The sequence below is a fragment of the Brachyhypopomus gauderio genome, chromosome 2, assembly GCF_052324685.1.
Source record: "Brachyhypopomus gauderio isolate BG-103 chromosome 2, BGAUD_0.2, whole genome shotgun sequence".
Taxonomy (NCBI): domain Eukaryota; kingdom Metazoa; phylum Chordata; class Actinopteri; order Gymnotiformes; family Hypopomidae; genus Brachyhypopomus; species Brachyhypopomus gauderio.
The window spans coordinates 15,190,910-15,217,011 of record NC_135212.1 but is presented as its reverse complement, the minus strand read 5'-3'; the positions used below and the strand labels follow the sequence as shown (position 1 = coordinate 15,217,011).

Below are 26,102 nucleotides of genomic sequence, written 5' to 3'. Positions count from 1 at the left end.
ACTTTTAACACGCGTAGACTCGTTCATTCCGTCTGACTGAGTGGTTATTTATATGAATGAAAAGAAAGAAATTGTCAACAATTTACGAACAAACATTTAGCCACTACACTTCCTTTTCCTTTAGCGCTGCAAAGATTTAACAGCTGTCAATCTCCTCCTCAAAATAACATTTCTTTGTTTCTTATTGCATCTAAATTTAGTTTGAGTTCCTTATCATTCCTGGCTCCATATGACTGCATATGTGAGACCTGTATTGTCAGAGACAGCACTCAATCTCGCTCGTAAGGGAGATCTTCTCCACCTGTCCCTCATTACCACACCCCCCTTTTCATGCTACTTATACGTCTGCCTTCCGGGTGGTGAAGTATTGCCAACCATGTTGCGTACCGAGTGTCCACCAAACGTTATTTTAGAAACTCTCCATCAGAGCTCGTCTGAGTTGTTGCAGTGCTGTGCTGCTCCTGACTGCAGCTGTTCAACTTCCTGCTGCCTTTGCAGTTTCGCTAGCAAATCTCCAGACACTCTACATCAATCTAGTGTGTTTCTCTGTGTTTACTCTCATAATGGAGATTCAGATTGTGATCCTTAAACATCCATCGCAAACTAAGCACACAGCTTTACATTTTACTTCACTAAGTGAATATTTAGAAATCCATTCCTTCTTACATTCTGCATTAATCTTTTTTTTTTAACGTTAGATGACAAACAAAACATTTTGAAAAAAAAGTTGTATTTTGCATCATTGTTTTTTATGCACTTATCTCTGTGTAATACATACCATAGTTACACATTTACTTTTGATGTCTAATTTATTACCGATAGTCGGAGGGTGGGATGTGTCCCGCGGGCTGTACGATGCCCAGGTCTGGTCTAAACTCACACAGGTCTAAAGGAATTGTCATTAATACCATAGTCATTATATGTATACAGTGTCTCTGTCTGCTTGGCTGTTCTGACTGCAACAAAAGATATGATGTCACCCTTGGTGAGAGTGGAGTGTCCTTGAGTCATAGCGTTAGCATTTAGTGGGAATGCAGTTAGCATTTAACACAACTAAAATATGAAGGAGCTTTTCCACCAGAATTCAGATGTAACGTGGCTCGCGCCACGGAGCGAGAGGATGGACACAAGTGCTGAGAAGAGCGAGATTTATTCAGGGGAATACCATAATCATCATCCGAAAGCCAGGCAGGGTCGATAGCAGGAGGGCAGTCCGTGAAACATGCAAAGACAGGCATTACAAGGACAGGGAGCATGGGTAACAGGGGAAACACGAATACGGTCAGGTACAGAGAAACAGCAATGAAACAGACACGATCACAAATCAAAATACCGGACGAAGGACAAGGGAGACTCAGGGGCTTATATACACTGACATTAAACAAGGGGCAGGTGACGGTAATAACAAGGGGCGTGGGAACAAACGAGGTAATCACAGAGACAACGAGCGGGGCGGGGTAAACAGGTATGGAACACAGACACGAGGGATTCGGAGTGACAGCTAACGGAGGGGGCACGGTCATACGTGACAGTACTCCCCCTCAAGGCATGCCACTCCGGGGCACGCAAGGGCAGACAGGGCAGGGGACCACGGGACACAGGACAGACCGGAGGAACAGACCAGGACAAAACAGGACGAGGGACCTGGGGCATGGCAGGGACCGGAGACAGGGGAGCAGAGACTGGCCAAGGGCACGGTAGTACAGGCAGGGCCAGGGGGAGACACGGGAGCAGGGCCGGACGGGACAGGACCGGGAGTAGACACGGGAGTGGGGCCAGGGAACAGGGTGGAGGCAAACACAGAGGCAAAGACACCATGGACTACGGAGACAGGCACAGGCACAAGGTGGGTTACAACTTGGGGAACAGACATGGAGACAGGGACAGAGAGGACACCACGGGAAACCGACACGAGAACAGGAACACAGACCTTGACAGACACAACCACGGGGACAGGGACCAAAACAAAACCAGGGATGGGACCAGGGAGCAAGGGGAACACGGGCAACGGAACATAGGAGGCACAGGGCGGAGCAGGGGGCACACAAAGTCCATGCCCAGCAGGGGGCAGCACAGTCTCAAGGGCAACAGGCGGGGTCCGCCGGCGGGCAGCGGGGACAGGCGGGGTCCGCTGGCGGGCAGCGGGAACAGGCGGAGTCCGCCGGCGGGCAGCGGGGACAGGCGGGGTCTGCTGGCGGGCAGCGGGAACAGGCGGAGTCCGCTGGCGGGCAGCGGGGACAGGCGGGGTCCGCTGGTGGGCAGCGGGAACAGCAGCTGGCGCGGGCGACCTCTCCAGGGTCGCGGGGACAGCAGCCGGCGCGGGCGACCTCTCCAGGGTCGCGGGGACAGCAGCCGGCGCGGACCTCCTCCGTGTCGCGGGAACAGGCCGCTGGGGGGAGGTGATGCGTTCGGGGGGCGGAGCCGCCAAGCCGACGTCTTCGGGGGGCGTGTCCGCCGCTCTGACGTCCTCGGGCGGCGTGTCCGCCGCTCTGACGTCCTTGGAGGGCTTGTCCGCCGCTCTGACGTCCTCGGGGGGCGTGTCCGCCGCTCTGACGTCCTCGGGGGGCGTGTCCGCCGCTCTGACGTCATCCCGGGTACCAGCCGGCCACTCCTAGGTTGAGTGGCTAGTACGACCCCCCAAAAAATTCTTGGGGAGCCCTCGGGGGTTAGCTTCCGGGAGTAGCGGAGGGAGGTCCTCTTCCGGCAAGACGACGACCTCATGCGCTGTGGCGGCGGGGCTCTGAACTGGGGGTGTGGTCTTCCTCCTTCCCCGGTCTGGTCTGCGCCTGGAAGAACATACAGACACAACTGCTTCTCGGTGGCTTTCCTGGTGACTCCGCCTCGTCGGAGGTATCGGGAGCTCACAATGACTTTTGAAAGCCAACCGAGAGCCAAGCCAACGCTCGTCTGCACATTCATTCCGTCTGCCCGACTCTCGCGCTACAGGCTGGAGTCGGGCAGACACATAGCGCTTACCAGGGAGCTTGTCGCTAAAGCTAGACGTTGGAAGTGTCTTTGCTTTGTTTTTACAGCGACGAGACTCCCCTGTACCCACAGCGCAAGGGGATTTCCTGTCTCTGGTTCGTTCGTACTGCAATACCGGAGAGTCGAACCGGATTAATCCAGCCAACATCTCATTACAGTGTTCGAACTCACCAGAGTCTCGCTCTCTCGCTGTGTCCTTGGTAGGTCCGGTATTATGTAACGTGGCTCGCGCCACGGAGCGAGAGGACGAACACAAGTGCTGAGAAGAGCGAGATTTATTCAGGGGAATACCGTAATCATCATCCGAAAGCCAGGCAGGGTCGATAGCAGGAGGGCAGTCCGTGAAACATGCAAAGACAGGCATTACAAGGACTGGGAGCATGGGTAACAGGGGAAACACGAATACGGTCAGGTACAGAGAAACAGCAATGAAACAGACACGATCACAAATCAAAATACCGGACGAAGGACAAGGGAGACTCAGGGGCTTATATACACTGACATTAAACAAGGGGCAGGTGACGGTAATAACAAGGGGCTTGGGAACAAACGAGGTAATCACAGAGACAAACGAGCGGGGTGGGGTAAACAGGTACGGAACACAGACACGAGGGGTTCGGAGTGACAGCTAATGGAGGGGGGCACGGTCATACATGACATCAGAATTTTAGCAAACAGTCCTCTCTTTTCTTTAGCTTTCAACTAAAGAGAAAAACCCAGTGTAGACAGCTTGCCAGATATTTGAAAGCTGTACTTGAAACAGAGAAACATGAAAAATGCAATGTTTTGCGCGTCGTGTTTAATTTTCTCTAGTATTGTTTATTGCTCAGGTGTGTGTGTGCGCGCGTTATCGCTCGTTTTTTACGCTCTGCATTTTTTTACTAACCGGCACTTGGGTCCTCCCTTCTCTGTTTCTTACGCGGTGTGTATGTCTCTGTACTCACCACGTTACAGAACGATTCAGCCTAAACATGGACCCAGCCGCTAAACAAGAGTCAGCAGAGTTAAGAGCTGCCCTCACCAATCAGGGACAGTTGCTTGGCAGCCATAACGAGGTTCTAAGGCAGATTGTTAAGCAGCTTAATGACATGACTGTCACTATGCAGACCCTAGCTGGTTCAGCTCCTGTTTCTCATGTTCCCCCTCCTGCTCGCCCAAGTGAACCATCTGTCTCAGCATCACATCTTGTACCTACTCTCCCATCTCCGGCCCGCTATTCAGGAGATCCAGAGGGTTGCAGAGGGTTTTTACTACAATGTTCTCTAATATTCGAACAGCAGCCCTCCAGGTTTCCCTCTGAGCGTGCCAAAGTAGCCTACGTGCTGACGCTGTTATCTGAAAGAGCGTTGGCTTGGGCCACCCCTCTTTGGGAGTCTCAAGCGGAAGTATGTTCTTCCTATGAACGCTTCGCTACAGCCATGAGAAGCGCCTTTTACCATCCATCCTCAGGGGGTGTAGTGGGTCCACGTCTCTTGCGCCTACGTCAAGGGAAGATGTTTGTTTGTTTGTTTGTTTTTTTTTTTATTCATCAGAGACAATGCACAACAAATACATTAACCTAAAAATCCGGAGAAATGTAGTGTGCCAGGTTGTAGCAATATGCTAATTTCCACCTGTAGTCTCTGGACAGGTTGATGTTTAGACAGAATACAGAAAAATACTGTTTAGTGGATGACAGAAACCGTTAAACATAAATACGGGCATACAACATATAAAATTCATCTGTCAATTACACCATTCATAAAACTTACAAAAAATCCTCCAGTTATCACAAAACACTAATTTGTTCACATACACACACCTGTACATCATGAAACTTTCCCAGACAAACCTCTCACTCACACGTCGTAACTAATGGGTGCAAACTTGTTTGGATAAGAGCCATTTCCTTGTCAGATGTGCGAACGTTGGGAAACTTTTAAATGTTATAATCTCATTTGGCAAAGTATTCCAGTGACTCATGGCAACAACTGAGAACGCAGATTTAGCAAAGGAGGTCCTATATTTTGGGATGCTGCACTCTCCTCTTGAGGTTGCTCTTGTGACTCGAGCTGTTTTTTCTGAGCTCAATGTTATAAACCTTCTTAGAGGAGGCGCAGCTACTCCATAGATGATTTTAAAAAGTAGACAAATATTTGCATAGATTATTAAATTGTCAAAACTAAGAAAATTATATTTAGAAAGAATATGACATTGGTGATATTGTCTAGATTTTTTATCATGAATTTTTATAGCACTTTTAAAAATTAATTCCAAAGGCTTTAAGACTGTTTTACTAGCCTGCGACCAACTTGTCATACAGTATTGAAAACGTGAGAGAATCATAGAATTTAAGTACATATGTGATGCCTCCGTAGAGAGAGATCCTCTAATATACCTAAAATTTACCAAGTTAAGATTCAAAGACTTGCACAGTTTTTTTACATGATTTTTAAAAGTTAAAGATGAGTCAAGAGTAACACCTAAATAATTAAAGCTATTTACATTTTTTATTTTTTCCCTATTTATATAAATATCTGAATAATTAGAACATTTGTATCTGTTTTCAAAGTACATTGTAACTGTCTTTTCCAAATTTAGTGTAAGACAACAATTTTGTAACCAGACCATAACCTTTTTCAGTTCTTCTGTTAATTTTATGGCCACTTCTGTTTTACTTTTTCCGTGGGTGAACAGAACAGTATCGTCCGCATACAAGATTATATTCGTATCGCACACCATAGGGAGATCATTGATGTATAAACTAAAAAGCAGGGGCCCTAAAACAGAACCCTGCGGAACTCCCATAGTGCAGTCCTTAAAAGAGGATAGTGTGCGATTTACCCGGACACATTGTTTACTGCCACTTAGGAATGATGTAATCCAATTTATTGTCTGGTTTGACAAGTCATAATTTGATAGTTTACTTATTAGAATATTATGAGAGACAGTGTCAAAAGCCTTTCGCAGGTCTAAAAACACAGCTCCTACTACACCTCCTTTGTCTAGATTAGATTTAATTTCTTCAAGGAAGTAGGAGCAGGCCGTCTCAGTTGAATATTTTTTCCTGAATCCAAATTGCAAAGGATTTAATAAAGCTTTGGTTTCAAGGTGTTGAATTAGTTGCTCTACTACAACCTTTTCTAAGACTTTGGAGATGACAGGCAGGATGGTAATCGGCCGATAATTACTGACCTCCAGTTTGTCACCAGACTTATATATGGGTGTAACTATGCCAATTTTTAAAGCTTCAGAAACTATACTGTCTCTAATAGATTGATTAATTATTTTTGTCAAAACTGAGGTTAGACTTTCCTTATGGACTTTTAGAAACATACTGTCAAATCCATAAAAGTATTTTGCTTTACTATTATTAAGTAGTCCAATAATCTTCTCCACTCTAGCCTCATTAACAGGTGTCAAACTAAAGGCAGATTCATCACAAACCACAGAATGGAAAGAGGAAGGTGCTGTAAACAGTCGAGCCAATTCCTGAACTGAACCAACAAAATACTCATTAAAATATGTTGCCAAAGTTATATTTTCATTCTGAACAGTATTATTTATTCTAAGCTGTACCTCATGTTGATTGTTTTTTCCCCTTCCAAGTAGATTGTCAATGTTTTTCCATAGCAGTCTGCTATTTCCCTTTGCATCTTTAATTAAATTAAGGAAAAAATTTGCCTTTGTTTTCCTCAGTAACGTTGTAACCCTATTTCTCAAACTTTGATATATTAAGTAGTCAGTAGTTAATCTAGTTCTGATAAACTTTTTTAGTGAAGCATCTCTTTCCTTCATTAATTTCCAGAGTTCACTATTAAACCATGGCAAACTCTGTTTCTTTTGTTTTATTTTTTTTGTTTTTGTATATTTTTGTAAAATATTTTTTAGAATTGCTATCAGATCGTTACATGATTTCTCACATGATTTGTTTTCCATTACATCATTCCAATTTGCTTGTTTTAAATCATTTTCCAATAGAGACAGATCCTTTTTTGAGATAAATGATACATTTAGACTATTCTTCAATTGATTTTGATCCCTATATCTTATTTTATTTAACTTTCTGGCAACTAATGTGAGATTATGATCGGATAATCCAGTTACTAAGTTATATGTTTTCACTATCCTTTCCGGTTTGTTTGTAAAGATTAGATCAATGAGCGTTTGAGAAGTTTTTGTTATTCTTGTAGGTTTATTTATTAATTGTCTCATCTGAAAAGATTTCATTAATTCTTTAAGGTTTTTCTTGCGCGCTTTATCAGTCCAGTTTACATTCATATCACCCATCAGTATTACCTCCTTTCCTTCAACTGTTTTAAGCATACTAGATAACTCTGTATAAAATGTGTTTGTAGCATTTGGGGGACGATAAATAGCAATTACAACAAATGACATTTCCGGAGAAAGTGTAATTTTAACTCCTACACATTCCAATACATCATTTTTTATATTTATTTCATTACTTTGGATACTATCCCTCACATATATCAAAACACCTCCCCCCCTCCCCTTCCCCCTGTCGCGTCTGTAAGTTTTATACCCAGGAACAGTGAACACAGACAACGGAGTTGTAGAACATAGCCACGTTTCCGTGAGACAGAGATAGTCCAGGTTTGAATCGATCAATAGATGTTCAATCTGTTCAGTCTTTGATGTAATGCTCCGTATGTTTATATGTCCACCAAAAATTCCCTTCGGTTTATTATTAGGATTCCAGAGGACACAAGCGTGATTTACCGTTTGGAAAAGTTTGGTGTCCGCTTGTCAGTAGCTGACTACTCCCTAGAGTTCCGAACATTGGCTTCAGAAAGTGGATGGGGTGCTGGTGCGCTCATGGCGATCTTTCAGGAAGGGTTGTCAGACGACCTTAAGGATGAGCTAGCGCTTCGTGACCCCCCGGCTGACCTAGATGCACTGATTGCATTCACGGTGCGTCTCGACAATCATCGCCGTGAACGCAAAAACACTAAGAGGCTACAATTTCAGGGGGTTGATACCACACGCGCCTTAGAGTCACGTGAGACTGTTAATGAGCCGCAACCCATGCAACTAGGCCACACGCGTCTGTCCCGTCAAGAAAGACAGGCGCGTCTCCAGGGGGGTAGATGTCTTTACTGTGGTAGCGAGGGGCATCAACGTTCTAGATGCCCCGAGTTACAGGGAAAAGGAGCGGCCCGCCAGTAACACGGGAGGTCCTGGCGGGTTCTGTCACAAACCCTCCTAACAATGGATTATATATCCATGTCTCACTTACCTGGCGAGGGGGGAAGATAGGCGATTGTTGGCGCTTGTTGATTCAGGTGTCGCTGCCAACTTTATAGATGTTTCTTTGGCCAAAGAACTGGGAGTCCCGCTCACCGACCTCGACAAACCACTGTCTGTGGCGGCTGTTGATGGACGTGCCTTAACATCAGGTGAAGTCAACAAGCAGACTATACCGCTTGATATGAGCATTGGGGGTCATAGAGAACAGTTGGCCCTTTATGTTATCAGTGCGCCCCAGATGCGTCTCATCCTGGGCTTTCCTTGGCTTCAACGCCACAACCCGGAAGTGGATTGGCTTTCCCGCACCGTCCGGAATTGGGGGGTCCTCTGCAAGGAAACCTGCTTAAGAAACAGTCCCGAAATCACCACCGGTCATACACCCGATCCAGTAGACCTTACCCGAGTCCCTGATGATTACCACGACCTCAGGGAGGTCTTTAGCAAAAAGAAAGCTAGTTTCCTCCCTCCGCATAGAGCCTATGACATAGCCATAGATCTACTTCCGGGTTCTAGCCCCCCTAGGGGCCGTCTTTTCTCTTTGGCCGTACCGGAACGTAGAGCCATGGAAACATACATACAGGAGGCTCTGGCAGCTGGCTTTATCCGGCCATCCACCTCTCCTGCCGGGGCAGGTTTTTTCTTTGTGGGGAAAAAAGATGGGGGACTAAGACCTTGCATCGACTACCGGGGGCTCAATAAGATAACTGTCAAAGACCGTCACCCTCTACCCCTCATGGCCACCGCCTTTGAGGCCCTCCAGCAGGCCACCATTTTTACTAAGCTTGACCTGAGGAGTGCCTACAATTTAGTCAGGGTAAGAGAGGGTGACGAGTGGAAGACCGCTTTTATAACTCCATCGGGCCACTATGAGTATATGGTCATGCCCTTTGGTTTAATGAATGCCCCAGCCGTGTTCCAGCGCTTCATTAATGAAGTTCTCAGAGAGGCCCTGGACAGATACGTCTTTGTATATTTGGATGACATCCTTATTTACAGTCACTCTGAGACGGAACATGTAAAACATGTCCGAAGGGTGTTGCAGTTACTCCTCGAAAGCCACCTCTATGTCAAACTGGAGAAGTCACTATTTCATGTCAAAGAAATAGGCTTCCTCGGTTATCACATAGCCCAGAACACCCTGGCCATGGATCCTTCTAAGGTTCGAGCTGTCGCTCACTGGCCCACTCCCACTTCACTCCGCCTGGTTCAAAGTTTTCTGGGTTTTGCTAACTTCTACCGCCGTTTTATCAAAGGTTTCAGCACCCTTGCTGCACCTCTGATCACTCTTACAAAAAAGAAACCCGGTCCCTTTGTCTGGACTTCTGAAGCCCAGCCAGCGTTCGATCGCCTTAAGGGGCAGTTTACTTCAGAACCGGTATTGTGTATGCCCGATCCCGAATTACCGTTCGTGGTCGAGGTTGATGCCTCTGACCATGGGGTGGGTGCCATCCTCTCCCAGAGAACGGGGACCCCTCCTAAGCTCCATCCGTGTGCTTACTACTCTCACCGCATGACACCCGCCGAACGGAATTACGATGTGGGGGACAAGGAACTGTTAGCGGTCAAGTTAGCTCTTGAAGAGTGGAGGCACTGGCTGGAGGGGGCCAAGCACCCCTTCCTTGTCTGGACAGACCATAAAAACCTGGCTTACCTCCAGCAGGCTAAGCGCCTGAACCCCAGACAGGCCAGGTGGTCCTTGTTCTTTGGACGTTTTGACTTTACTCTATCCTATCGACCCGGAAGTAAAAACGTCAAGCCCGATGCTCTGTCCCGCCAGTGGGAGTCGCCCCCTCACTCCTCTGAGCCCGGCACTATACTTCCAGCATCTAAAATAGTGGCCCCTGTTCAGTGGGCTGTGGAGACTGAGGTAAAGCAATCCCTGACTCGTGATCCTGGGCCCGGTGGTGGTCCCGCTGGTCATCTTTACGTCCACCCCAAACTACGGAAGAAAGTTATGGAGTGGGGTCACAATTCACCTTTTGCTGCTCATCCTGGGTCACGACGTACACTTAAGCTCCTTCAGGGTAGATTTTGGTGGCCCAGGATGGAGCAGGAGGTTGGTCGGTTTGTCTCTGCGTGTGAAACATGCACCAGAAACAAGGCTACGCACACCAAGCCTGCCGGTTTACTACGCCCACTCCCCATTCCGTCAAGGCCTTGGACGCATGTGTCTATGGACTTCGTCACTGGGCTACCCCATTCTCGGGGTAACACCACTATTCTTGTGATAGTGGATCGGTTTTCCAAGACTGCGAGATTCCTAGCTTTACCTCAGCTCCCCTCTGCCCGTGAGACCGCCTCCCTTTTCTTGCATAACATAGTCCAGCACCACGGTTTTCCTACTGACGTTGTGTCCGATAGAGGACCCCAATTTACCAGTCGGTTTTGGGGTGCTTTCCTGAGTCTCTTGGGGGCCAAAGCCAGTTTGTCATCTGGATTCCATCCCCAGACCAATGGACAAACGGAACGTACAAACCAGGACCTCGAGCAGACGCTCAGGTGTTTGGCTTCCTCCAACCCCTCCTCCTGGTCTGACCAGCTCCTATGGGCCGAGTTTGCTCATAACACCCTGTGGCCCTCGGGATGTCTCCTTTTGAGTGTCTTTACGGGTATGCCCCCCCTATGTTTGCTGACCAGGAGGAGGAAGTGGCTGTCCCGGGAGCTCGGGCCATGGTGCGACGTTGTCGGCTGGCCTGGCGTAGGGCCCGTAAGGCCTTGCTCTCAGCTTCCACCAGCTACTGTCGTAACGCCGACAAGCATCGCCTTCCGGCTCTTTCGTTTCGCCCGGGTCAACGGGTTTGGCTGTCCGCCAAGGACCTGCCGATACGTGGGGGTACCAGGAAGTTGGCGCCCCGTTACTTGGGTCCCTTCAAGATAGATAGGCGCATTAATCCGGTCACCTACCGGTTGCTGCTCCCGCCATCCATGAGGGTGCACCCCGTGTTTCACGTCTCCCGGCTCCGTCCGGTCCTGTGTAGCCTGCCCCGTGCGCCACCGGCTCCCCGTATAGTGGACGGGGGCCCGGTGTACTCTGTCAACAGGCTGTTGGATGAGCGTCGTGTCCGGGGTCGTGTCCAGTACCTCGTGGACTGGCTGGGGTATGGGCCCGAGGAGCGGTCGTGGGTGCCCTCATCCCTCATTGTTGACCGCTCTCTCATCCGTGACTTCCGCCGCGATAGGGCTGTTAATCTGGGCCCGCGTGGTCTCGGGCCTAGAGGGGGGGGGCTCTGTCAGGGCTGGCTCGGATGCCACGCCCTCTACCTCCGCACGGGGCACCCGAGTCAGTCCCAGACTAAATCGGCATAATCAGCAGTGATTCGTCTCAGCTGTTTTATAGGCTTCTTAAGGAAGCTTGTGGAGACGAATCACTGCTGAATCGTTTTGGTCTCTTGCCGTTGCGCTTTCAGCCCGTCTCTCTCTCTGTGATATTGTTACGTTTCAAGGTGTCTCGCCACCGCTCTCTCTCTCTCTCTCTCTCTCTCTCGTTCCGCTGTTACTTATTCGAGTATCTACCTCCTGCGCCGCTATCTGGCCCCTCTCAAGTTTTCTCCAATCTGTTTTCTCTTCCTATCCATTGTTTATTGTTTTGGGAAGGTTGTCTTTATGTTGCGGCGTTTGCCTGCTGTCAGTCTTTCCCTGACGTCCTTAGTTTCGGTTTTCACGTGTTGAGGATTCCACGTGTTTTCTGTTTATAGTTTTTACGTATTATTCCACGACATTATCTTGTCTGCTTACACGTTGATAATTCCGTGTTGTTTTCTGTTTGTATTTCTACCGTGCTCGCACGGTTTAGTTTCATTTTCGGTTTTGCGCGTCGTGTTTAATTTTCTCTAGTATTGTTTATTGCTCAGGTGTGTGTGTGCGCGCGTTATCGCTCGTTTTTTACGCTCTGCATTTTTTTACTAACCGGCACTTGGGTCCTCCCTTCTCTGTTTCTTACGCGGTGTGTACGTCTCTGTGCTCACCACGTTACAAAAAATGAGCAAACTGCAACAATTTTTATTTTCAGTTTGATTTAATGCTAATATCAGAGAAGGGGTTGCCTCACCACACATATGGAGGCCTGGGTTACTTCTCCAAATACAAATACAAGCAGTGGTGACTGTGAAGGATATTTTAGATTGGTCTGTTTGTGACAGTCATTCAACATGAACTACAAGTGCTCTGTGAAATAGCAAATAATGAATTCACTGGAAAATCAACAGACAAATAATAAATGACAGTTATCATAATAATATCCTCAGGTAGAAGTTAAAGAATGCATTAGATTGCAATGTTGAGACTTGTTCAGAAACATATGCAGTAATATTGTGTAACGTTTTGCGCGACACAGATCATTGAGGCGCTGAGAAGAGCGAGACTTATTATAGGGAATTCCATAATCGAAGTCGTAGTCACAAGCTGGGGTCAAAACGGGAGAGCCATCCGCATGAGACAAGTACATGGGCATGACGAACACAGAACAGAGCACAGAAACAACAGATATAGCAAATACCACGGTAGGAAACACCAATCCACAATGGAACATGAAACCACGAGAGAACGAATAACCAACAAGTGGCTAGGGAAACACAGGGACTATAAGTACATGGAACTAACAAGACACAGCTGAGGACGATAATGACACAGGCATGGCAGACAGAGGGAAACCAGGGCAACAGACAATCAGGGCGAGGCTAACGGGCCAGGAACAACACAGACATGGGGAACAGAGACACCAGAGTGACAGCAAAGAGAGGGGGCGTAGCCCTACGTGACATATTGGCACACTATTAACACAAAAATGTAGAAGTGTAGAACAAAACGTAACACAAAAAGACAATCAAATACTGCTGGATGACACCTCTCACTAGTGTAGTGTTTCCTCTCACTAGTGTAGTGTTTCCTCTCACTAGTGGGAAACTTCTGTACTCTTGAAATTTGGCTAAAATTATTAGCACTTCAGACCAGCTAGTATGTTTCCATTCAAAAATACAGTGTCCAGTGAAGATCCATGTATAGGAAGATATATACAGGTTTGACAGCTTTCAATCTCCTCCTCAAAATAACATTTCTTTGTTTCTTATTGCATCTAAATTTAGTTTGAGTCCCTTATCATTCCTGGCTCCATATGACTGCATATGTGAGACCTGTATTGTCAGAGACAGCACTCAATCTCGCACGTAAGGGAGATCTTCTCCACCTGTCCCTCATTACCACACCCCCCTTTTCATGCTACTTATACGTCTGCCTCACTCTTCCGGGTTGTGAAGTATTGCCAACCATGTTGCGTTCTCTACCTGCGATTGCCTCTCCGTGTATTGACCTCTGCTTCCCTCCTAGACCACGTCCCCTGCCTAGCCCTCTAGTGCCTCCCAGGCTCTGTTTCATCGACGTGACCCTGGACCAGCCCAATATTACGTTCAACACAGCTGTGCTTAGTAGGGGTGACCTGCAATAGTCGCTGATTCGGCTATAGGCGACTATACCCCCTAGTCGACTATGAACGTCATAGTCGAATGTACCATTCTAACTGCATGGGGGTGCCCAAGGATGCTGCTAAGAATTAGTTGTTACATGAAATGTCTTTGTTTTCGTTATATATAGCCCTTTGTCAAATAAAATCATCCTAATTTCTGTTAATAAATATTTAAAAATGATGTTTGCGCATTAACAATAGGCATCTTCCTTACTACACATTAATAAATCACACCCTGCAGTTGCACAATCTGTTATTATGCCGTGTAGTGCATTAATGAAAAGACCACACGGTCTGCGTGGGTTTATGCTGAAGTCTTTACTCAAGAACCGCGTATCCTTACATGGTCTTGCCGGTAACCTCGCGCCCCAATGCAGTATGGGTAATGGAGTATATTTAAGTAACACATAACAACACATCTTCCCCCTTACGAAATTAAATTAACTTTAACCCAACTAAGACTATGTCTAAGACCTAATGCACCTTGCATTACCTTACTCTAAATGCTGTTTTAAACATTCACAATATTACATTATAAACTACTTTTTTTTTTTTTTTTTTTTATATACACAACAAATTCTCTACAGTCTCTAATGTTCAGCAACTTTCAATGACCTCTTAGGAGGCTGAACTGTTCGCTTTGGCCTGCACGGTGTCTTGGCAGGAGAGCTATGGACAGTTGCTGGCACCTCAGGTTCCTCGGTATACTTCAGGGTGTTGTCTCCGGCTTGCGGCATTGTGTCGGGCTGTTCCACCCCTGTCTGGCTTGACATTTGTGGCTTGAGAACGACACAATTTCTTCTCAGAGACCCTCCATGCTCTGTCTGAACTTCATAAGAGCGTGGTGCCACCTCTTTTTGCACGGAACCATGTAGATTCCAGATGCCTGTCACCTGATCTCTGATCCTGACTTGTTCTCCGGGCCTTAATACGCGTAGGTTCTTTGCTCTTTTGTCGTGTTGCTGTTTTTGTTTCTTTTTGTCTTTTTCCTTGTCACTTTTGATCTTGTGTGCTCCTTTGGGTGTCAAGAGATTCTCATGCATTGGCAGATTGGTTCTCAAGCGTCGTCCCATTAGCATTTGGGCTGGGGACAGGCCGTTCTGCAGTGGTGCACTTCTGTAGATCATCAGGCTGTGATGAAAGTCTTCTTTTCCATCGTGCGCTTTCTTCACGAGACCCTTGACAACTTTGACTGAGCTCTCTGCCAGACCATTGGTAATCTGTCACCACTATATGGCTCTTTCCATGGCAGTCGAACAGATCCTACTCTATAGAATGGTATTCCTGGCACAGGGTAAGTCATGAGTGGTTCTGCCTGCTGCTTGGATTGGTAGGTCAAGCATACTTCGCATGAGGCTGTTGTCAGGCCAATGTCTTGGTTCATTCTCGGCCAATACATGACTTCACGAGCTCTGCGTTTACATTTTTATTCCCCCAGGTGCCCTTCATGTATCTTCCTGAGCAGGTCTTTGCGCATTGAAGACGGAATTACAAACTTGTTGCCCTTGAACACGATGTTGTTGACCACCGTCAGCTCTGTTTTGTAGGTCCAGTAATCTTGAACTCGCTGTGGGCAGTCGCTCTTGTGCTCAGGCCAGCCTTGTTTGATCATCCTTTTTAGTTCTGTCAATGTCTCATCCTTTTCTGTTTCTTGTTTAAGTTGTTCTGTTCTTTCACTTGACACAGGAAGTGACGTCATGATCATGTCAACATATGCCTGTATGTCAGCACATTTTTCCTTGTCTGGTTTCTCATGTTTGTCAACAGCCCGTGACAGTGTATCAGCTGCATACATGTATTTTCCTGGTGTGTATGTCAATTTCAGGTCATACTTCTGCAGTCGTATTAACATACGCTGTATTCTCAAAGGACAGTCAGTCAATGGCTTGGACATGATGGCGACCAATGGTTTATGGTCTGTCTCTGCTTCTACAGTCTGTCCATATACATACTGGTGGAAACATTCGCATGCATACATAGTGGCCAGCAATTCTTTCTCGATTTGCACATAATTTACCTCAGTGCTGGTGAGGGCTCTCGACGCGTAGGCCACTGGTTGCCATGTTTCCTCGTGCAACTGTAGAAGGACGGCTCCTAAGCCATATTGAGAAGCATCAGCGGAGATTCTTGTCTCTCGTTTGGGATCATAGAACCTAAGCACTGGCTCTGAGATGAGTATCTTTTTCAGGTTCTGAAAACACTCCTCTTGCTGTTGTAGCCACATCCACTCATTTTTCTGCTCCAGTAGCATCCTGAGTGGGGCCGAAATGGCAGACAGCTGGGGTATGTATGGAGTGATTTTTGTTTCAATAGTTCCACAAAAGCAAAAGTAAATCCAAGAGCAGAAAGTATGTCATGAATGCAAAACAGAAAAAAATATATCAAAAGTATATTTTTTTAATATAATTGATTATTTGAAACTTATTTTCGTTTGCATTTTGACAAGTTTTTGGTTCCATTGTTTTAGTTTTTTTGGATTTTCCCAGTAAGGTCTTTTGCTTCTGGAATCTCTCTTTGCTTCTGCTTCGTTTTTTGCTTCTGACTTTTGGAACACATTTCACGTGTGGGAGGGGCTTAGATGAAGGCGTTCCTCTGCAATCTCCATTGGTCACTGATTCCGGACTGACACAGAGCTCTGAGACCGCCTCTGGGACCAAGCCACGCCCACCCCACCAGCTTCCAGCGTTTTCAAACGTGGCGGAACGCGGGGGTTCTGATTCACAGTAGCATGTAAACTGAGTTTTACCATAAAAGTTTATACAAAGGTTATAATTAATTACTAAATGGTCTGTAGATATTGCAAATGTACACTGTATGATAACTACATTAAGCATGCTCACCAGCGCGAGCTTTTTAAAATTTTTGTGAACTGGATGGAGAGAACATTGATGTGTGGAAGAAATATGAGTATTTGCAATATCTGGTATGGCGACAGGTGACGGCACGGGGATACGGCGACGGACGGGGGGCAGCTGGTGTACGGGAGGTGATGCCAAATATAGTAAAATCCATAATAGTAAAAAATACCTAAATTAAATAGTAAAAAATACCAAAATTGGCCACCCTATATACAACCAGCTTTGTTCACTCACACTGTTTTTCAGTGTTCTGCAGGTGCCAAACACAAACACACATGACATGCATCTTGTGCTGTCCATATTTTATTAAGAAGTGAACAATATTCATTGAACCATGGAACATAGAGACACTAAACATAATACATGTCAGACATGACATTCAGACACTGTCCGACTCAGATAAAAAAAAAATTTAACTTGGAGGGGTGGGAGTAAGAAGTAGTCCATTGAAACGCAGAGTGCGGATTAGTTTCCTTCTCACTTTAGACCCGCGGGGACGCTAGCGAATGATCCAGGAGGAGCGAGTAACTAGTCGCTACTATTGTGAATGTAGCAAAACTACGGTATTTAAAGGCTAGCTTTAAACACGCTCTTCCCTGTCGTCTTCTCTCATGATAATATCGCGCTGAAAAATATTGACGTGTCTTGTCAATGTATGGAGCCAGATCCGTAAACGCGAGAAGCTGCTTTCGCCATTCCAGATGGCTCAGTCAAAACAATTACATCTTAATGAACCAATAAATAACATCAGCGGCGAAAATGAGTGTAAAAAATACCAGGGTTCACCATTTAGAACTACAAAAAAATCTTGTTTCTTATTTTACCGTTAACTATCTATCTACCTATTTTTCATAAGAGTTTGTTTTACCGCAAAATATGAAAACTTCAAAACGGCGAATTTCGCCGCAAGGTGACAGATTTTCATGCCTGCATCCAGTTCACTAAAATTTAAAAAAAGCTCGCGCTGGTGAAGTGTGCTAAATATTAATATTAAATATTAATGTAGTTATTATACAGTGTACATTTGCAATATCTACAGACCATTTAGCAATTAATTATAACCTTTGTATAAACTTTTATGGTAAAACTCAGTTTACATGCTACTGTGAATCAGAACCCACGCGTTCCGCCATGTTTGAAAACGCTGGAAGCTGGTGGGGTGGGCGTGGCTTGGTCCCAGAGGCGGTCTCAGAGCTCTGTGTCAGTCCGGAATCAGTGACCAATGGAGATTGCAGAGGAACGCCTTCATCTAAGCCCCTCCCACACGTGAACTGTGTTCCAAAAGTCAGAAGCAAAAAACAAAGCAGAAGCAAAGAGAGATTCCAGAAGGAAAAGACCTTACTGGGAAAATCCAAAAAAACAACAAACAATGGAACCAAAAACTTGTCAAAATGCAAACGAAAATAAGTTTCAAATAACCAATTATATATAAAAAATATACTTTTGATATATTTTTTTCTGTTTTGCATTCATGACATATACTTTCTGCTCTTGGATTTACTTTTGCTTTTGTGGAACTATTGAAACAAAAATCACTCCATAGGTATGAACTTAGCTAGATATGTGACCATTCCTAAGAACCGCCTCACCTCATCCTTGTTCTGGGGTCTCTCCATATTGACTATGGCTGATGTCTTTCTCGGGTCAGGACTCACCCCTTTCTCAGACACAACATCTCCGATGAACGTCAGTGACTTGACTGCAAATTCACATTTGTCTCTGTTTAGCTTCAGGTTGACACTTCGTGTACGCTCAAGCACTTGTCGTAGCCTCATGTCATGTTCCTCTCTTGTGGATCCCCACACTATCACGTCATCCATCATGGTTGTGACTCCTGGAACGTGCTCAAATATGGTGTAAATAGTCTTGTGATAGACCTCTGGAGCAGACAGGATTCCGTATGGAAGACGGAGGAATCGGTATCTTCCTTCTGGTGTGTTGAACGTACAGAGTCTTGAACTAGCATCGTCGAGCTTCATCTGCCAGAACCCTGAAGACGCATCAAGTTTACTAAACCACTTGGCTCCTGCGAACTGAGACATAATCTCCTCACGGGTTGGCAACTTGAAATGCTCTCATTTAACTGCTTTATTCAGTTCTCTGGGATCCAGATATATGCGTAATGCACCATTTTTCTTTTGTACAATGACGAGGGAACTCACCCAGTCTGTCGGTTCGTTTATTTTCTGTATGACTTTCAGCTTTTCCATTCTTGCTAATTCTTCCTTCAGTTTTTCTTTCAGTGCAAACGGAACTTTTCGGCATGCATGAACTACTGGTGCAACTGTGGTCCACATGTATTTTGTGCTCACCTGGTAAGCAGCCTAGTCCCTCAAAAACATCCTTGAACTCTGTCATTAAAGTGTCTTGATCACTGCTGTCTGTGTTCTTTTTGTCTGCTGCCTGTGAAGCCACCATAAACACTCTCTTCATGAGATTGAGTTTCTGACATGCAGTTACACCTAATATTGGTTGCACTTTCTTTTCTACAATCAGCAACTGCGCCTTTAACATCTGGCCTTTGTGTTTGAACGTAGCTGTACAGCTGCCTTTAACTGGTACACTTTCTCCGGTATAGCCTGTCACTTTCATTTTTGCTGTATGTATCTTGCTTTTTATTTTCAGCGTCTTGTAATCAGCCAGTGATAACAAGTTCACTTGTGCTCCCGTATCTAACTTAAACGGTATTACTGTCTCATTTACAGTCACTGGAACAATCCATTCTTCCGCTTCAGCATGGGATACCTGCACTACGTCTACGAAAAACTCATCTGGTTCCTCGTCCAGTGTATGCACTTTTTTCTTTGTCTCAGCTGTGCAGCATTTCGCATAATGGTTTCTTTTTCCACAATTATTACACGTTTTTCCATAAGCTGGACATGTTCTTGGTGCGTGACTGCCTCCACATCTCTTACAAATGTCATCCACCATTTTATCTTTATTTTGTTTATATTGGCGTTTCTTGTGCTGCTCCTTTGTTTTTACTGCATGCACCGCCACTTCAGTTTTGGCCAGTTCTTTGACTCGCTCGCGTGAGGTCTGCGATGCCCTGCATAAGTCTACTGCCTTATCCAAAGTCAGTTCTTTCTCTCTTAGCAATCTCTCTCTCAGGCCATTATCTGCAATTCCACAAACTATGCGGTCCTTTATTAGTGAATCTTTCAGTGCACCGAACTCGCATGTTTTGCTTAGGGCAGGGGTCTCCAACCTTTTTGGAACTGGGAGCTACTTCTTGAATACCAGTTATTGCGGAGGGCTACCGGGTGGTGGCTTTGAACGAAAGTTGCGTGTGCGAGTGTCAATTGCTAAGCGGGAAGACCGCTAGCAACCGCGGACAATCTATAATAGTAGCAAAAACATAAACGATGCAGCGCTTTGGTGCATGGCGCTATAGTGAGCTATTTTTAAAACAAGCCCGCGGGCGACTCATGACGTGGGTGACCCCTGGTTTATTCAATATTGACGACAGCCTAACTTTTTGATTGACAGCTAATTGATCAATAGAACACGAGAGGGAGTGTGTTATCGTGAATATATGTGCCGTTACTTGACAACGCGTCCGCGGAGTGATACAGAGAATGAGAATACCGTGCTGTTATCACACATATCTGCAGGGTTAGAACACTTCTCAACCAGTCGGATTGTGAACTAACTGTTGTATAATTGGCGAATAATCATTTAGTGTTAGAAGGGGAGGGACAACTGTGAATTTTGATTGGACATAAATTTAAGTAGATTTCTCGATGGGACCAATTAGGTTTACAAATTTATATGTAATTCATTGGCCCTTTGGCGAGCTACTCGGAAAGGGGTGGCGAGCTACTGGTAGCTCGCGAGCGACGTGTTGGAGACCCCTGGCTTAGGGTATACAGTTCTGCTAGGTACAGATCGAAAGCATTGCCAGGCTTTTGGTCACAAGAAAAGAACTTGTATCTCTCAAACGTTATATTTTTTGTAGGCACAAAGTACTCTTCAAATTTCTCCAACAGTGTAGGTAGTTTCAGATCACCAGGTGCAATTTGTAAACTGTTATAAATGTCCAACGCGTCTTCCCCAATAATGTGCAGAAAGATTTGGGCCTGCAATTTCTCATCCCCTTGTCCTGCTCCGCTAGCAGCTAGATAAATTTCAAATCTCTGCTTAAACTGTTTCCAATTATCTGCGAGATTTCCACTAAACTGCATGGGTGAGGGTGGACTTAGCTTATCCATGACTGTGGGTCTTCGTTCTGTCCTACAAGCTGACGAATTTCGCTGCGGTGATTGCGCTGACTCTGGGACTACTTCTCCTTCGTGTTCGCCGAGTTCAGTCGCGCTTCCCTCGCTGCTAGTGCTGCCGCTACTCTCCGTTCTTGCTAGCATTGCACATTTTGCTTTTGGGCTCGTAGACACAACCTCACGGCTCAAACTCGCTCGCTCGTCACTAAAACTCCTAATTTCGTCTTATTTTCAAAGGTTTTCACCAACTGACACCATGTTATGCCGTGTAGTGCATTAATGAAAAGACCACACGGTCTGCGTGGGTTTATGCTGAAGTCTTTACTCAAGAACCGCGTATCCCTACATGGTCTTGCCGGTAACCTCGCGCCCCAATGCAGTATGGGTAATGGAGTATATTTAAGTAACACATAACAACACACAATCCAAATGAGCGGAGCTGAACGCTACAGAATACGCAGCATCTGCCAAGATTATAATGGTTACTAAAAAACTTCAAAAGTATTTTGAAAAAGATAAAGATGAATCAAACAAAGTAAAGTGCAAGTTATGTCATCAACTTCTTTCATTTCACACGACAACAACCAACATGGCATACCATTTAAAACGCGTAAGGCGAGAAAAAAACAGTTCAGCTGTTTGGCGTTTCAGTTGTCTCGTCTCGTCGCGGTGCGTCTCGCCAAGTAGGCTGTAACGTTAACTCCGCCCCTTTGTGCGTATCTTGCCTTGTTCCCTCCCTCTGTTCCCTTTCGTCGATGTTTTATTCGTCACGCCCCTTTTGTTTATCCCTGCCCAATGTTATCCTTATCAGCTGTTTGTAATTATTTGGTTTGATTAGTTTGTATATAGTCTGGTTGAGTTCTTGTGTCCCCTGTGGGTCTATGTTTGTAGGTTGGTACAAGTTGTCAATGTTCTTTGTCGCGGTCTCCTGCCTCTGTATCATTCTAGGGTTTCTGTGATCAGTCTTGTACTGAGGTGTCACGGTCTGTTGAGGTTCGGGTTAGTTCTGTCGTCTTTGATTCGTTTAGGTTGTTTGTGAGTTTCTTACGTTGTTATATGTAATCATCCTTTTTATCTGTTTGTAATGCGTCTTGGTCTTGCTTGTACTATTAAGTTGTTTCTGCTGTGTGTATGTACTTAGTTAAGTATTGCAATGTTTTTCGTATGTCTTGGTTGTCAGTCTTGTTAGACTTTGTGATTTGGTTGTTTTTTGTATGTGTAGTTATGCCGTGCCGATCTCGTAACGTCCGTGTTGGAAGGGTCGAGGTTATAGGATTTAGGTCCGCCTCTGATTTGAATAAATGTGGTTCTTTGCAGCAATTGTGTCCGCCGTCTGATTCTAGATTGTTACATAGGCCTATAAACCTGTTTTGTTGTTGTTTGCTTTTAAACCCCATTACTTGAACCTTTCCATATATCTTTTTGCTGTTGTGTGGAAATTTTTTTTTATATTTTCAGGCAGGCATATTTTATTTAAAATATTTTTGACATTTTGCACAGTGCCTGTCTGACAGTTCGATATGCGCAATGCGCACTGACGGTTAGTGTTCTCTAACGTTTTGTGACGTCTGGCGTAAGGCAACGGACGAGACAGAATTCCACTTGCGTAGTCCAACGTTACACTTTATTCACATATAAAGTGTGCAGACAGCGCACGGAGAACACTTAACAGGTGTCAACAAACATGACTCAAACAACGACGAGCACAGGACACTGCGCAAATGCACATTAAGTAGACAAACGACAGAAACCCCACATGATGGCGAGACAAGCCATAGATGAGATGGATAATCACAAGACGTAACCGCACCCACGGAGATCCACTGACGCAGACGAGTAGACGCAGACGACGTAAACACACGCCCAAAAGGAGGGGTCGGGGACCTCAACATGACACGTTTAATAAAAAAATAAATAAGTAAATAAATAAAAGCTGAATAAAGCCAACCTACCGTGTTTATTCATTTATCTGAGTGTTTTAGGTTTTTACTTTGAAGAGGGAAAAAGTCCTGAATGAGAACGGGATCCCGTTTAAGGTGCTCTAAATAAATAAATAAATAAAAAGCCAGATTCGACTATTAGTCAACTAAAGAGAAAAGCTGACGAATCAGATTCGACTATGAAAATCCTTAGTTGAATACACCTCTAGTGCTTAGTGTGACTAATTGAGTTTGGCGTTGTTCACCCTGTATTGCTATTCCTAATTTAATAAAAGCGACGTCCCGCATTTGGATCGTCCTCTGCCTGGTTTATACATTACATAATACTTCGGCCATTACTATGGATCCAGTGGGTGTACCAGCGCTCTTTTACCAATGCGAAGCGATGATTACCGTTGTGGTGGAAATTATGATGTTCTCATTCTATCCTATGTTGCTTGGTATCTGTTAATCATATTAGACACAGACTTAGAGATGTGATTTATAAATGTGTTAACCTTATAGAAGGGACACTGGACCTGTTCAGCATCCTGTGTCTTAGTAAGGCCTTAGAAAACTGTATCGTCTACCCTGGACGTCCTTGGCCCGTTCCGGGACTGAGGTGTACCTAAGCCGACCTCGCTGGAGACACCAGATGGCCTCCTAGTCTCAACATGGAAGTGGCCACGTCGGCTCTCAGACCATCCTGACAACAACAAGCGCGGAGGGGGCGTGCGGGGAGAAGCCAATGTACGATTCTTCCATTAACTTCTCCAGGAATGACTCACGGAAGCTATACAACTCCAAGTTTATGCAGCTCAACAGCAGATAGCGTAGCACTGAGCGACACAACATCAGGCAGCTGTAACTGCTGCCCAAACTGTCTCCCCCACCTGTGTTCCCGTGGCCGTGACTGAACAATATGATGGTTTATCTGAACGTTGCAAGACCTTCTTAATGCAGTGCTCTCTGTACTTCAGGACCCTACCCAGTTCCTGACTGATAAGCAGAAAATCCACTTTATCCTGTCGTTTCTTACTGGGGAAGCTGGTGCCTGGGGTACTGCTTTATGGGACAGCAAGGATTCGTCCTTCGAGTCTGAGGCTCAGTTTTCTGCATTATTCAAAGCTGTGTTTGATCACCCAGCAGTTGGCAGAGACGTGGGTACAATGCTCTGCGAAATCAGACAAGGACGACACAGTTGTAACAAATGGAGGAGACAAAGAGGGATCCATGTGAAAAAGCACAATGCTTTTTATTTGACAGATAGACACAACAAGAGAATGCGAGTTGTCAATGCATGAATGGGGTTTAGCTAGTATAATTGGCTGGGAATGGTCAATCCGGTCCGAGGTCATAACAAGATGGCAGAGTCCGTAAGGCACCAGAGGTCTAGGCAGGAGACGAGGTCTAGGGAACAGGCAGAGGTCGGTACACAGGAGAATCAACAGGATAGTATAATGCTCGGTACGCAACATAGTTGGCAATACTTCGTGACTAGGAAGTGAGGCGGAAGTGTTTAATGCCAGGAATGTGGGTGTGGTGATGAGGAACAGCTGAGTCCAGATGGCTATCAGGTGTCAATCCTGACAACAGTGCAGCAGGTTACGCACGGGAATTCCGCACCCTGTCTGCAGGCAGTGGATGGAGTGAACTGGCGCTAAGAAAAGTTTTCCGCAGGGGTCTGAGGTCAGATCTGCAAGTGGAACTCGCCTGTCGCAGTAAAGAGAAGTCTCTGTCTGTGTTCATCCAAGTTGCAGTAAACATTGACAAGCTGCTACTCACCCGCCGTCCAACGTCCTGGAGGGATTCGTCCATCGCTGCCCCTCATCACTTGCCCCATCAACCACCAGGAACGTCACGGGACAGCAACTAGGAAGAACCCCGCTGACATTGCAGGAGAAATCCCAGCGCCTCTGGGATAAAGGGACCGCACCAGTGATCGTGTAAACAAACCCGCTCATTTTATTGTCACTCGCAACCAGTGTAATTTACCTGTTCAAGTGATCTGGGGAAATACATCAACCCACCTTTCGGCGCTCATAGACTCCGGAGCGGCCAGTAACTTCCTAGACATCAGCCTGGTGCATCATCTACATATCCCTAAAATCCCAGTGCATCCGCCCCATGTGTAATTTCCCTCAACGGCCAACCAATAGGCAAGGGCTTGATTACACACAGTACAGTACCTGTCACCCTCCGAGTACAACTGTTACACAGCGAGACAGTTCTATTCAAGCCCTTCAGAAAGGATTCATTTGTCCATCCACGTCACACGTCTTCCTTTTATATCTGCGTCGCAAGAACGTCTGAGGGCGGCATGTATAGTCACAAAACTGGATCTCAGGAGTGCCTACAACTTGATTCGCATTCGTGAGGGAGATGAATGGAAAACCGTGTTTGTTATGGCACAGGGTCACTGCGAGTATTTGGTAATGCCATATGGGCTGGCTAACAGCCCTTCGATATTCCAAGCCTTTATGGATGAAATCTTATGCGATATGATAGGAAAATTTGTAAATGTTTATATTGACCATGTTCATCACAGCAGTCTTAACCCGTTTGCGGCAGCACCGCCTCTTTGTAAAGGCAGAGAAGTGTGAGTTTCACCGATCTTCTGTTACATTCTTAGGGTGCACCTTGTCCCCGGGACAAGTCTCGATGAATATGGACAAAGTGTCTGGTGCCTCGAATGAAGAAGGAACTGCAACGCTTCTTGGGTTTTGCAAACTTCTACTGTTGCTTCATAAGAGGTTTTGGTGAGTTGGCTACCCCTCTCACAAACCTCCTCAACTTTTGGGGGGCAACTTGTGCATCTCGAGTGGATGGCGGAAGCTCAGCTAAAAGAGCATTCACGTCGGCTCCCATCCTACACCTCCCATCCACAAATCCCCTTCATAGTCGAAGTCGATGCCTCGGAGGTAGGAGTTGGGCCAATTCTTTCCCAACAACAAGGAAACACCCCTAAATTGGTTCCTTGCGCATATTACTCTAATAAACTACAACCAGCAGAACAGAACTATGACGTCGGCAACAGAGAGTTACTCGCTGTCAAACTCGCTCTGGAACAGTGGAGACATTGGCTTGAAGGAGCAAAACACCCCATCATTGTCTATACGGATCACAAGAATCATTACATGTATCCTCTTTGCAAAGAGCTTGTAGTAAAATACAAATAGTTTTGTTAGAGCAACTTTAAAACCCTGTGAGAGTTTAGAATATTAGTTTGTACATCTTTTCATTTTGAGCTGTGAAGTTTGTTTTATTTATAAAATAATTAATTATTTTTTTAATTAAAGCAAAAGTTTTTAAACAAATAGAAGGCTTGTTAATGTGGTGGCCTTATATCATCTAGCTATAAATTAGGCATCAAAAGGAAAACTCCTACTCACGTTACACACTTCACTTCACAGTTAAC

The 26,102-nt window shown here is 45.5% G+C and overlaps 1 protein-coding gene across 5 annotated transcripts in view; it reads left to right on the top strand.

Annotated features, from left to right (window-relative positions):
* The window catches only part of LOC143489323 (putative methyltransferase NSUN7), a 53,498-nt gene that overhangs the window by 13,998 nt on the left and 13,398 nt on the right, over positions 1-26,102 (top strand). The window lies entirely within an intron of this gene.